The sequence below is a fragment of the Mauremys reevesii genome, linkage group 2 (assembly GCF_016161935.1).
Source record: "Mauremys reevesii isolate NIE-2019 linkage group 2, ASM1616193v1, whole genome shotgun sequence".
Taxonomy (NCBI): domain Eukaryota; kingdom Metazoa; phylum Chordata; order Testudines; family Geoemydidae; genus Mauremys; species Mauremys reevesii.
The window spans coordinates 27,003,561-27,017,037 of NC_052624.1; positions in this window are offsets into that span (position 1 = coordinate 27,003,561).

The following is a 13,477-nucleotide window of genomic DNA, read 5'->3' on the forward strand; positions in this document are numbered from 1 at the left end:
ATGGTTTACTACTGAGCAAGCCAAAGAAAGTTTATTTTGAATTGAAATAATGATGGGACCAAATGGTTGGAGGATGTAAAAGGTGAGAGATAATACATTTAATGCCCTGACCCGGCAACTGAAAACATAGACAGACTACTGTGCCCCCTGCTCCCCAGTACCTCTATTGAAGTCAATGGGACTCCTTGCAAGAGCAGTGATCTGTCAGTGTGCTGTCGAATGCAGATTCTGGCCTATTTATTGGCCAGAAAAGAATTACAGAGCATATAATTTGTGGAATCCAATGTGTTGCAAAGATGGGAAGGAATGAGAAAATGAATAATATGCTTGAGGGACATTTCAAAGTTGATCAGTATTGCTAATATACAGAACACCTAGTTTCCATAAAAGGTCTAAGGGGGAAATGGGTACAAAAAGGATTAAAAGAAATAAAACTGGGCTAAATTCTTTCAATCAATTGTAAGGCGAATATAAGTTGGAAAATCAGAACTTTTCTATTTTATGAGCCTTAGGATATTATTTACAAAATCCTGAGGCCTGGAGACAATTTAACCATAATAGGGGAACTATGGACAATATTGTGCCGTTAATTTTTAAGCATAGCATCTCATTGAGCTCCAGTGGGACATTCTGCCTAAAAATGTGAAGGCATGATAAGGTTCAGTGTAAGGAAATTACAAGATAATTACATCTCCAATTTAAAAAAAATTAAGTATATCAAATACACTTGGTTTCCTATAAAACAAAAGGGCAATATTGACAATGTGAGATTTGACTGGGGAAAGGAAATTATCCACCATTTCTGTCCAAATGCTTGGACAGATATTATGCTGCCCTTTCATGGGACATTCAGACCCCATTGGTGATATCATTATGCCCCTGCAGAGAACACAGCAAAATCCACCCATCTATCAATCTAAAGTATTAATAAATCACTTCTCATTTGTTATCACCATAATAAAATGAGGGATGCCATAGTAGTATGAGCTGTTTCCTGGATATGTCCCAGATCAGAAGAGCATCTAGAAAGATTATGCAGGAGTTATTTTAGAGATAATGCCACCAAATCCTGATGACTGTTGTTTTGGGGCAATGCCCAGGTCACTGAGTTTAAACAAAGAAATCTGTGTATACCTCTTGACTGCAGCCAGGAAGTTGTATTTCACCCTAAGGCTGCATTCATGCAATTACATCTCTGTGTGGACCCTTATATGGCACACGAGGCCTCACTGACTTCAGGATCAAGACCTAGGGTGGGAAAAACCAATATCCATTACAGAAATGTGGATGACAAGAATAAGAGAAATGGAGTAATTTATTGCCTGTATTAGATTCACAGCTGAAGTCTTCAATGAAAGATTACCCAAGTAGAATGAACTGGTTAAAAATAAATTATGTATATAACCTCTATAAGAAAATCATGTATATTTTCTATAACCAATAATGTATGCTTCATCAGCTCTTCTGTATTCTGTTATCTTGTATCTGTCATCTCTTTACTACTTAGATAAGGGATAACTTCTAGTGTCAATAGTTCTGTTTATCTTTAATAAAAAAATATTAATGATTACATGCCAGTGGTCCATGAAATAACTGATGAGATAACAAAGACAGGGATTCCATTATTAAGCATGTTAGTTTTACTGGATTATTGATTTGTTCTTCATTACTATTGTTTCAGAAAATACTGCCTTTACTTCAGCTGTAAATAGCCCAGGAAAACAGCACATACCTTAAAGGGAAACTTTCAAAGAAGAGATTCTTTTCCTCCTATCTTAGGCCTTTCCCTAGGGAGCAGACCACTTTTGGGAGGTGTTATTGCTTCATGCTTGCAGCACTAAAAACAAGTATATAGAAATAATGGGTTGGCTGAGCATATTATGAAAGGATTCCCCCTATTATGGAATTCAGGGCAAATGAAAGTCAAGATGAAACATATTGATGGTGGGGAGCTTGGGGAATTTGTACTAGTTTGGGTCTATTAGCTTCCTAGTCTTAATCGCTGGCTGTCATATGTCAATCGCCATGTTGTTTAGGTTTATCTGATTACCCTGTACCCTTACTCCTGTTGTTGATAACTAACATCATGGGAATGTATTAGCTCAGTCCCAAAATCTATTCTCCTGTAGTTATGAAGATCATAATAATGAAAAAATAAAGACTTTGCTTTTCTTATTATGTACTATATACACACATACAATGAAACAAAAGAAACACTACGTTTGCTTCCTTACATGTCCAGACAGATTTTGTGCATGCACATTCATTAGAAGTTGCTGGCCACTCTTGTGCAGTTTTTAATGCTAGCTGTATGATGAAGCACACCAAATGAACCACAAGTTATTTAAGAAAATTAAATAAGGAAACTTTTGAGGTTGTAGCAGGAAGACAGACTGAAGAGAGCGCAGTCTGATGTAAATGAATAGACGGCTTCAATGAAAATGAAAGAAAAGAAAACTCCCTCCTGGGGTTCATTATGCCTCTTGAGCTGTTGGTAGTAAAGTTAATTTTTAAATGCTTTGAGGTGATTAAGAACTCAGGCATCACTCTAAATGTAAATAAGTCCTGTTTCATTTCCTCACAGTTAACTCTTGATTGCAGCAGTCACCAGCTACTTAGCCTGCTGATGTATTTAAGATCCATAGTCTAGTTCATAGTTAACCCTTTTCATATGAAGTGAAATTCTACCAAGCCCATTTTAAATTCAGACACTCAGATCTTGACAAGTTCACTCACTAATGAAAAAAAGTATTTATATTTGCAAATAATAAAAGGGCATAATAAGGAGGGCATCATAGAATTAATTGGTGGGTTTTGGTTTACTAGCTAAAAGAGAAGTCTTTTTCCACCTCACATTGAATACAGCTTAAAATCACAAACAGAACAGAAACTTTCAATTTAGTAAGGTAACTACTTTAAGTTACAGTTTGAAGAAGCATTACAATGAGTCAACTCCATCTACCCTCATGTGCATATTCAATAGAAAATTGCAAAATCTTCTGTATATACATTGCAAGAGGTCAGTCCCATTTCTCGTTGAAAAACCTTTTATGAATGTTCATTTTTGAGCTCCATAAATTTGTCCTTGAGGTATAACAGAGAGATATAACATGCTGGTTAAAGATATTGGACTGGGACCTCAGACACCTGGGTCCTAATCCCAGATCTGTTACTGACTTCTGTGGAAAGTCGTAAGTCACTTAGGCAGAAAGTTTCAAAAGTGGCAACTGATTTTGGGTGCTATGGTTTGTGGTTATCCAAGCTGAGCCAACTTAAAGTATAAACAATTAAGGTGCCTCAAGAAGGATACCCCAAAAATCAAGGCAGCCACAAAATCTGGCCAATTTTAAAATGTCAGTCTTAACTCTGTAGCTAAGTTCCCTATCTTTAAAATGAGGACAATGATACTTCCCTTCCTTAGAGTGTTCTGAGGGTAAATCCATTACTATTTGTGAGATACTCTAATGGAATCAAAGCTGCTATGTTCTCATCATGCACCATGTGAGTACCCTTCTGGGGAAACTAAAGCAGCAAACAGCAGACCGAATCTGGATAATCCAGATCCTGGTAATTTTTAGGTTCTTCACTTTATATTCTTCAATGCAGTGTGAAGGGGCTGTCATCTGAAAGCACTTAAGTACCAGAAAATTTTGCCACCTGTCATGGGGTTGACATTATCCGTCTCCAAGAAATGCAAGTAGCTTCTTTCTTTGCCAGTAGACTGACAATAAAAGGCTATGACATATTTAGCTATTATCTTCATGGGAAATATAGCAGAGCCATTTATGTGAAATCTTATATGGATGATGTGGAGGCCGTACCAGCTACTTCACCTCAGTGTGACACTGAGTAAGAGTCAATCAGCCATTCCAAATGTTTACAAACCTCCTGATGAAGCCTGGAACACACCACCTTTACCAGTATTTCAACAACCATCCATATATGTTGGGGACCTCAATAGCCTCCACAACTCATAAGGTGAAAGAGAATCTGACAAAAATGGGCTGGATCTCATTGATTGGGCTTCTATAATCACCAAGATCTCTTGCTTGATTCTACGCAGACAGCCACCTTTTTCTCTGCAAGGTGGAAGCAGGGTTACTATCCTTACCTTATTGGGTCACCTCAGGCAGAAGGAGACCAGCTATTACCAACCTTCTCAAAAGGTCTTGGAAACTTCCCTCACAGCCGGCACAGCCCCATTTTTACTAGGATAGGAGTGATAATCCCCTTAATAACCACTATTCTAGACTGCAGTGGAACTACAGAAGAGCAGACTGGAAACAAATACTCAGAAGTGAGCGATGAGTATATATTGTGTGCATGTCACTCAATATCTCAGTAGAAAATGCCTTCACTTGCTTCTCCAAAACAATTTTTAAAGCAGCCACTAAATCCATCCTATGTGGCTACTACAAGACTTATATCCCTGGCATAGATGTGGACTGAAGCAGTATGAAAAAATCTGGTGACTCAGAGATAGCAAACTACCTAATTCACAGCCTCAATGCCAATCATAGGGAACATTAGGAAGATGTTACATCAAATATGGACATGACAAGGTCTACCAGGAAAGCATGGTCACTCATGAGCAGCACAGAAGCCACCACATCAGTATAAAGTGTCCCAGAACAGCATCACCACATACGTAACAGAGCAAAAGCAAAAACGGATGAGTCCTTTGAGGAGTCTGTAAAGAGGGAATGGCACAGATACAGACAGACTCCACCTTGGAGTGAGGAAGACATTTTTCAACCTTTCTCCACTGAGGAACTGGAGAGAGAACTGAGCTGCAAGAAAACAGGAAAAGCAGGCAGCCTGGACAAGAATTCACCAGAAATGCTATTACACCTTGGTAAGAAGATCACAAAATGGCTGTCAATTTTCAGATGCCATGTCATCCAAGAGAACAAGATACCTAGGAGATGGCAGAAAGCTAGGCTAATAGCTATATCAAAACCAGGAAAGGACAATTCCCTTCCACCTAGCTACCATCCAGTGTACAGCTCAGCACTAGCTCTCTACTATTCAGTTGGAAAATACTGTGATCCTGTGTGGTAAAATTCTTCCCACACAAAACTAGTTGACGTATAACTGAATCAAAAAATGAGAATACCAGAGGCTCTGAGATCTGAGATCAACAAACACCAACTGTCTACCTGTCCTCTTTAATATCCTGCCTCCTAACATCAGGCATTATATTGCAGCAAAGAACCTCCTTGACAAAATTCAGGAGAACCCACAACTGCCACTTTTCAAAGACATATGGGAAGCACTTTTCTACTGACTCCTCAGCAGAAGATCAGTCTGGGCTATGTTACCGATCATCTCTATGATGGATGCTACCACATTGTGGTGAGCAGAATGGGAACAAGCTGCTCCCTCTGTAAGAAAGTCTTTCCTCATGACATAGCCTGATGACAGAATGCCTAGTTCGAGCTGCCATGCTATCTCTGGAGCAAGCTCAACTGTTTCATATAAGGGGCGGTGAGGTGCACACCTGGTGACTCAGGAACAGCCCTCTGCCTAGCTGTGGTGCAGCTGAGGATGTTGACAGACCAGCACAAGATAAGCCGCCATTCAGTAGTTGTACAAGAAGACTTTCCAAACTCTATACTGCTGTCCTTGAAGCTACTGAATGGCTAAAAAGTGGGATGCCTACCTAAGTTCTCTTGACACTTTTGACATTTTTTAACTTATATCTCTCATTTGATCTCCCTACTTCATATTTTGTATTTTGAATTTTTGCCATCTTTATTCTACCACTTGTGTGTTCACTAATAATAGATGCTCCAACACTTTATTTCAGCTTAGAATAAGTTTTTTAAAAACATGTCTCTCTCGGACTCTATGCGCTACTGATATGAGTTAAAGATACCATCACATAAGAGCTAAGCCAGAAGTTTCCATACCCCAAAACCAGAAAATAAACAATCAGAAATAAGACCACAGACCCTACCTTGCCCATAAATACCAGCCAATGTCACAGACCTCCTTCCCCAAAGAGATGGGCATTGCATTGTAGTCTGAAGGTTAGAGTCAGGTTATTTCAGCTCAAGGGTGGAGTTAGTTTCAAAGTTGAGGGGGACCCAGTGGAACAGTCCTGCTGGTAGCACCCTCTTGTAAACTAAGGGCTGTTCAGTTGAGTCCCTCCAATGTTTGTGGTTGTGATAGACATGGGAGAGATATGATCTCTAAGTAGGTTTCATGCCATCCAGGGCTTTATATATCAAAACCAACACTTTCAACCCCACTACAAAAGGAAGCCCATGCAGATCATGGAAAGCAAAGACTCCATATGCACCCAGTGAAATACACTGCTTAAGATGTAAGCCATCATATTCTGCATAAGGTTCAGTTTCCAAGTTGGTGTAACATGTAGGCCTATGTAAAACACACTGCAGTAATATAAATTTGAAATTACAAAGGCATGGATTACATTAGCAATGTCTGTAACCAGCAACCTCTGCTTTTGTGATTAAGATAATGGTCTGGGTTCAGTTCCTATTCTTCCACAGGCTTCTGTGTGATCTTCAAGTCACAATTTCTCTGTTTCACTTCCCCATCTGTAAAACTGGGATAATAATAACAATAAAACTACCTTACCTCAAAGGACTAATGTGAGAATAAATCCATAAATACTTGGGAGGCATTCAAATACTCTTATGATGGGGACATATAAGTAGAAAGAAAGAAATGGTTACAATATCCTGGCCTGATGGAGATGAAAAGAGGCTTTCTGAGACACTGCTAATCTCTGATCATCTAACAGCAGCTGGGGACCCAACAATACCCCAAGACTGTGAACTCTAGTAGCAAACCCTACCACATTTTCAAAGGGGAAGATATAATCCACGTCATATCTTCTGGTTTCCAATCACCACAAAGTTATCTACATAAACCTTCAGACAGCTAACCAGAATTTTGACTAACCACTGCCCAAAGCATCCAGCAACACTGACTGATTCTATAAAAGAGATATGGAGTTACTGGCACACATCAGCCAATACTGACCTCCCAATGGCCTCATATGCTCATTGAACAGAACAAGAGAAAAGATGAAACCTTGTTGAACATCTCATGACAGTGTCTTGGGGTTGGGGGGAAGGAATCACCCAACCACTCTCTGGGAATCCTCTCAAGTGAAGAAAAGAACCACTCAAAAGCAGTCCCATCCATTTTCATTGCATTATGCAAGCAAGTCAATAGCCTTACATGATCTATGGTATGAGAGGCAGCTGATAGATCTAACAATATCACCAGGAACACCTGACTAGCATCCATTACCAGAAGATGATCATCTACCATTGACTTCACCACCATTTTTGTGCCAAATCCAGAACCAGACTGACATGGGGCAAGGAAATCTGAGGTATCTAGGTTCTCAGAAATGTTCTCACCAAAATCTTCCCTATACTTGTAACCAGAAACAGGAAATTATATATTATATATTCATCATTTCTTGAGTAAAGATCACACAACAATTTCTTTAAGAAAAGCTAGCAACCTATTCTCCCTAAGAAAAATGTTGAAAATCTCCATAAGCAGAAGACTTAGAGTCTCCCTTCTGGTCTTCACCATCGAGGAAAGAGAAGGGCCTGAAAGGCAGGTTTGGAAAAAAGGGTTGACCCCCACAAAGTAACCAGAAATTTCCTCGCAATGGGAAGAACTTGAACCAGCTACCAAATGAAGGCAGTTTGGATTAAGAATGCTGTGCACCATTCAAACAAATCCAATTTTGCAGATGCAATGTTAGAAGCAAAGAATTTTTTTTTCCTACCATACAGCCCTGGCATTAAAATCCAAAATTCTTAAAGATGCAATCTGTCAGATTCAATATAAGACTTCCAACATTGGCTCTATAATCATCTCTCCCACTTCATCCATTGCAGGTCATCTGAAAACCCAAGTGATATGTGAGAACAAAGCCAGAATACAGGACACCTAGGGCACGCTATTTCAATGGTTGTGGAGAAAAGTTTGTAAAAAACCCTACCACACCTCAAGAAAGTGGTCCATCAAAGGAATAATCTCTTCCCTCACAGCCTTTTGGACATTCTCTGGTTCCATTAACTTCTGAGGGTGGACCACTGAAACTCTGTGCCATAGAAACACCTTAATGCATAAGAAATGTTAAAAAATACTGGGTTTGGTTACAGATTTTTTCCCCATTCTTGATCCCTGTTATGCAAATGCATGGTTTTCTTAAGTAGTTCGGTTTCCTCACAAACACTACTGAACAGCTTCATTTTCCCTGGTGACAATTTTAGGCACAAGAAAGGCAGATAATTTCTGAAGTCAGAGACTCTTCTAACCATAGAGTGGCTTTCCTCCATGGCATTCAGTCACGAAGCATTACCATCAGACTCCAGTTAGGAAATAAGTGGGAATCCTGGTGCCTGGCTAGTGTGTCAGGCATTATCTACTGATTCCAGAGATTTTACAAAAGACAAGAAGATGAATTATGGGTCTGGGCTGACAGTCTGGGGCCTCTTTGTGGGTTGCTGGCAGGGAAATCAAGTCCAGTTCCAGTAATCCATGGAGGCATAAGTGTTTGTAGCCTAGGCTGAGGGGTAGAGAAAAATGTTAAGGCGCGTAGGAGACCAGAGGGCAGAAAGATTGTGCTACTCCCGAGGAAAGGTCTAGCTGTAATGACTCACCAGTAAAACCTATTGCAGCACTAGTGTTACCAACTTAGAGCCAGCTCCAGATGACATGGGAATCCATGGGCTGGATGTTGGTGGTGAGAAAGGCTGTCCCTTTGAAACAACTCTCCTTGTGCTCGATGGTGGCCAAAGAATCCTTGCCATTCATGACACATGAAGTAATTGGCTGATTCTAAATCTCTGTTCATAGGGCCACAACCAGAATTGTCCAAAGAAGGGGGCCCAGAGCCCTCCCTCTCCTGCCCTGCACCCAGACCCACTCTCTCTCCCCTTCACTCAGCTCTACATAAGTTCTACCTCCTACAGCTCCGTTCCCAGCCCCACAGTCTTCACCCCACATTGCACCACTCCCAACACCAACATCCTGCACCCAGCACCACAATCTCCTTGCCCCATGTCAGGCTGAAGAGCACCCACCTGAACTGTAGCCAGGCAGTTCTGGGAGCCCCAGACTCCATCGTTCTCCTCCATCTCCACTTCACAAGGAAACACCAAAAGCCCAGATCCAATCTTTCCACTCTCCTGGGGAGTTCCTGGTGCTCCATGCTCCACTGGTACCAGAAGAGCTGCAAAGATGAGCAAAGCCAATCAGGTACCCAGGATCACAGCACCACTCAAATTTGGCCCAGCTGCCCCTCCGTCATGACAGAGATTGACAAGGTCACATGTCCAGCTCCAGAAAGAGGCCCCCATTGTATCCCTGTCTGTCCACTGTATTACAACTCCATGTGTCTGATCAGCCTTTCCTGATGGAGTAGAGAGTGACAGATATCTCATGTATTCTATGCATGTGCTCCTTATCTTAGGGCTCATTGCCTGCCCTGTAACCAGGCTGTCTGTCATCTGCTTTCAGAGATGAATACCACAATGGTTTCCTGAGTTGAAAACTGGTAAGTACATGGTAAGAAGGGGTTAGGCATTGCTGGTCACTTGCACCATGCAGTGTCCTGCTCTGCAGTGACAATCCTTGCTGGTTGTTACTACACAGATACAGGAAGCAGCCTCTTTTGTTTACATTTCATTTTCTACTTTCTTTTCAAAAGAGAACTGTAGATCTCAACCAGAAGAAGAAGGGCTAGGGTCCAATGGAGAGGCAATGAACAGACCTCAAGGCAGACAATATTCTTTAAGCATTTGAGACTCCAAAATCCCTAACAGCCGGTGATGGGACACTAGATGGGGAGAGATCTGAGTTACTATAGAGAATTCTTTCCCTGGTATCTGCCTAGTGGGTCTTGCTCACATGCTCAGAGTCTAACTGATGTCATATTTGGGGTCAGGAAGGAATTTTTCCCCAAGTCAGATCAGCAGAGACCTGGGGAGGGAGGGAGGGTTGTTTTCCTCTGCAGCATGGGGTATGAGTCACTTGCAGGTTTAAACTAATGTAAATAGTGAATTCTCTGTAACTTGAAGTTTTTAAACCATTATTTGAGGACTTGGGTAACTCAGGCTGACTTTAAGGGTCTATTAAGGAATAATACACCAACGCATGTGGTCAGACTAGATTATCATGATGGTCCCTTCTGACCTTAAAATCTGTGAGCCTACTTCTTACTTAGTATTTTGTACAGGACAATTTTTTCAGATTTTCATGTATGCCTAAATTGTGACATCAGCCAACTGGACAGCAGGCTGTTCCCTCAGACGCTCTGGAAGGGATTCCCTCCTGTCATAGCCCACCATTGCTTTCTAACTTTAGCTACTGAACATTGGGCAGCTGCTTTTTGATTTAACGTTTGTCGTATCTTGGCCCATCTAGCCCTGCATCTTGGGGGTCAGCTCCTTCCTGCAGGTGGGAAGACAAAATGTTCCTTGGACAGAATAAACACAGCGAGGAGCTCCATTAACAACATCAGCACATTTGGAGAGCCTCCTGCAACCAGCCATTGCCGCTCTCAGAGTTAGAACTCTCACATCACCGGTTGGGGGTGCATTTTTCACACTGCCCGGGGACAATCAGTTATGTCCAGCCCATTGCAATTCCCAGTTCACACCATGACTGCGCCTCTTTTCCTGCACTCATGTTTTGTGAATGTTCAAATGTCTTGTGCACTTATTTCCCCATATGAACATGCATGGGAGTCTGTGCCCATGGTTACACATGCACTGCTGAAATTTTAGCCCCTAAACTCTTGTAATGTGAAACTCACTTAGTTTCAGGTTTCTTTTTAAACTGAAAAGTCTTCCCAGGTCTATCCGTCTCCTGAGCTCTGTAAACCTTTTGAGGCACACTGCATCCAGCTGAACTGACCAGGACTGATTTACAAGTCTGCATGCAAAGCTTGTAGTTCCACATGATTGTGTAGCAAAACTGAGTTAAACTTTGTGATTTTTGACTTTGAGTTTTTGGATTCATTTGAATTCTTAGGGGATAGGAGGAGGCAAACGCACATAGACTGGACATGAAGGAAAGGCGGTCAGAGACTCCTCCAAACCCAAAGTACCAAGTGTCACACAGCTATCAAATATACCTTTCTCTTTCACAGAAGGAGAGCAAAGATATCCAAGTGACCAGACAAACCTGGAAATACCTGCAGGGAACAAAACAAGCTTGCCAGCTGAATTTCATCCACTACTCAAGTGTCAAAGAAATAGTAATTTACAGGCTAGTCACAAAGTGGTAAAATCATTATAAAATAAATCCCCCAAAGTTGTATTTGCTCTTCTGCCAGCATTAGTGTTTAACAATTTTAGCTCCAACTATGTGAAAAGGGTGAAAAGAGAGAAATTTCTTGAACTCAGAAGACAGTAAGGCCTCCAAAAACACCTGGCTATCTTAGGTTGGCTCAGCACATGCTAGAATCCTTTTACTGGTCCCAAAACATCTTAAATTGTTAATACCTTTGCTAGCATAAATTTCCCCCACCCATCTTGAACAAAGGCCTCTGCAGTTCTTCTATACACCCTTACCTCCATGGCCTTTGCCCCCAATTTCCATTCCCTCGCTGAAAAAACAGTTTCTCCTTAAAGTTGTCTCCAGTTTAAATATTTCATTATAGCTTTATCTCCCAAACATCTTACATACAAATGAACAGCTGGATTTCTAATGCTTTCCTTCCAGCAGAGAAAGGGTAGTACAATAATATTTGGTTAATGATAATATCTGGCTAATGAGTCGGTCTTCTGCCACATTTTAACTCTCAGCTTTTATGTAATTCAGCAAAGGAAGAATTTTTTTCCTGTTAGTTTGCAACTTTTCAAACAAATTACAGCAAATATTACTCATGTCTCATTTCCTAAACCTCACACTTGTAACTGGAAAAAGATATGAGGGTGAGAGAGGTTGATCTAGTCATTTATTAATGACAGGGAGGTTCAGGCTACATCTATTCAGTGGGGGAGTACATTGAAGCAGGTTCCCTCAATCCTGCAAACAAAAGTTCTCTGATTGTTCACATTTGCCAAGTAAAGGTTCCCTGGTCGGCTGCCTGCTGACAGCCATTGAAAGCCAGTAGCTGAGGATATTGTACTCTTCACAAGGCACATTGAGAAAAAACATTGTTACTCCACAGGAAAGATCATGACATCTGTAACTAGCAACTAAAAGGGCACAGCAGAATCAGTGGGAAGTGTGTATTCAGTCAGGTCTCTAATTTATACAGTTACATAAATATATGATTTATGAAGGGCTTTTTGAGTGCTTGCATCTCCTGCAAACATTAGTTTGATTCAGCAATAATGGTTCATTCTCAGGTCATTGTGCTTTGCTACATGCTAGATCTATTGTGCTAGAGATTTTGTAAAGGATGTTGTTAATATAACTTTGAATGTTAGGCACAAAATGTTCATGCAATTGCTGTGGTTGCATACATTGATCTGTGAGTGCAACTGGCCATTTGATCTTGCAATTACTGTATTTATATACAAAGCACAGTAACTGCCTGCACAAACAAGGGGTAACATTTAATATGCAAGTTTGCATTCATAAGTGCATATTTCTAGATTTGAAAATCAGGCCATCTGTATATTATTAGGTACATCATTTGGGAATTCTAAACTAACAATTATGGCTAGTATTTATTTGTACTATAGTAGTACCTCAGAGCCCCAGTCATGGACCAGGACCCCATTGTGCTAGGCGCTGTACAAAAAGCTAACAAAAAGGTGATCCCTACCCTGTTTATTTTAACTGCCCCCACAATATGAGGAGTTGGAAGTCATTCTATCAGGTACTACTGCGACAAACCCCATAGATTACCTATCAGTAAATGTGGCTTTAGAAAGGTAACTTCTGTTATATCATTCTGCATGGACCTGCATTCTCAATGTCTGCAGTATTAACAGTGTCCATACGGCTGTAGAGAGGCAAACAAGCATTCATTATTTTGTAGAGTTGCTCCCATGCTCTCCTGACCCCATACCTCACTGGCATGTGCAGGGTTGGCTGAACTTGCTTAGCAGTTCTCTTCCCCCACCCTTATCCCTCTACCCCGGTCCTTCACACATAGGGTATGTCCCCTTCATCTTTTTTTCCTCTCCATTTGGCTGCTCTGCACTCCCTTTCCTGGCATCCTCTTCCACAAGCTTCCCGAGTCTCTCATTGGATAGGAAAGGAGGAGCTAAGGGGAGACGCCTAAACAGTTGACAAAGGGAAGGAGCAGCAGGAACCCAAGCAACCCACATCTCCCACCCTGGCTAGACATCACAGATACAGCAGAGAAAGCCAGAGCCTCTGAGTCTAACAGAGGGATAATAGGAGGGACTTAGGCAGGGTGGTCAGGGGCTGGGAGAATGGGAGAGAAGCAAGAGAATGTCATAGCAGATGAGTAAACAGGGGAAGAATGACATCCCCCAGAGGGTGGAGAGAGCAA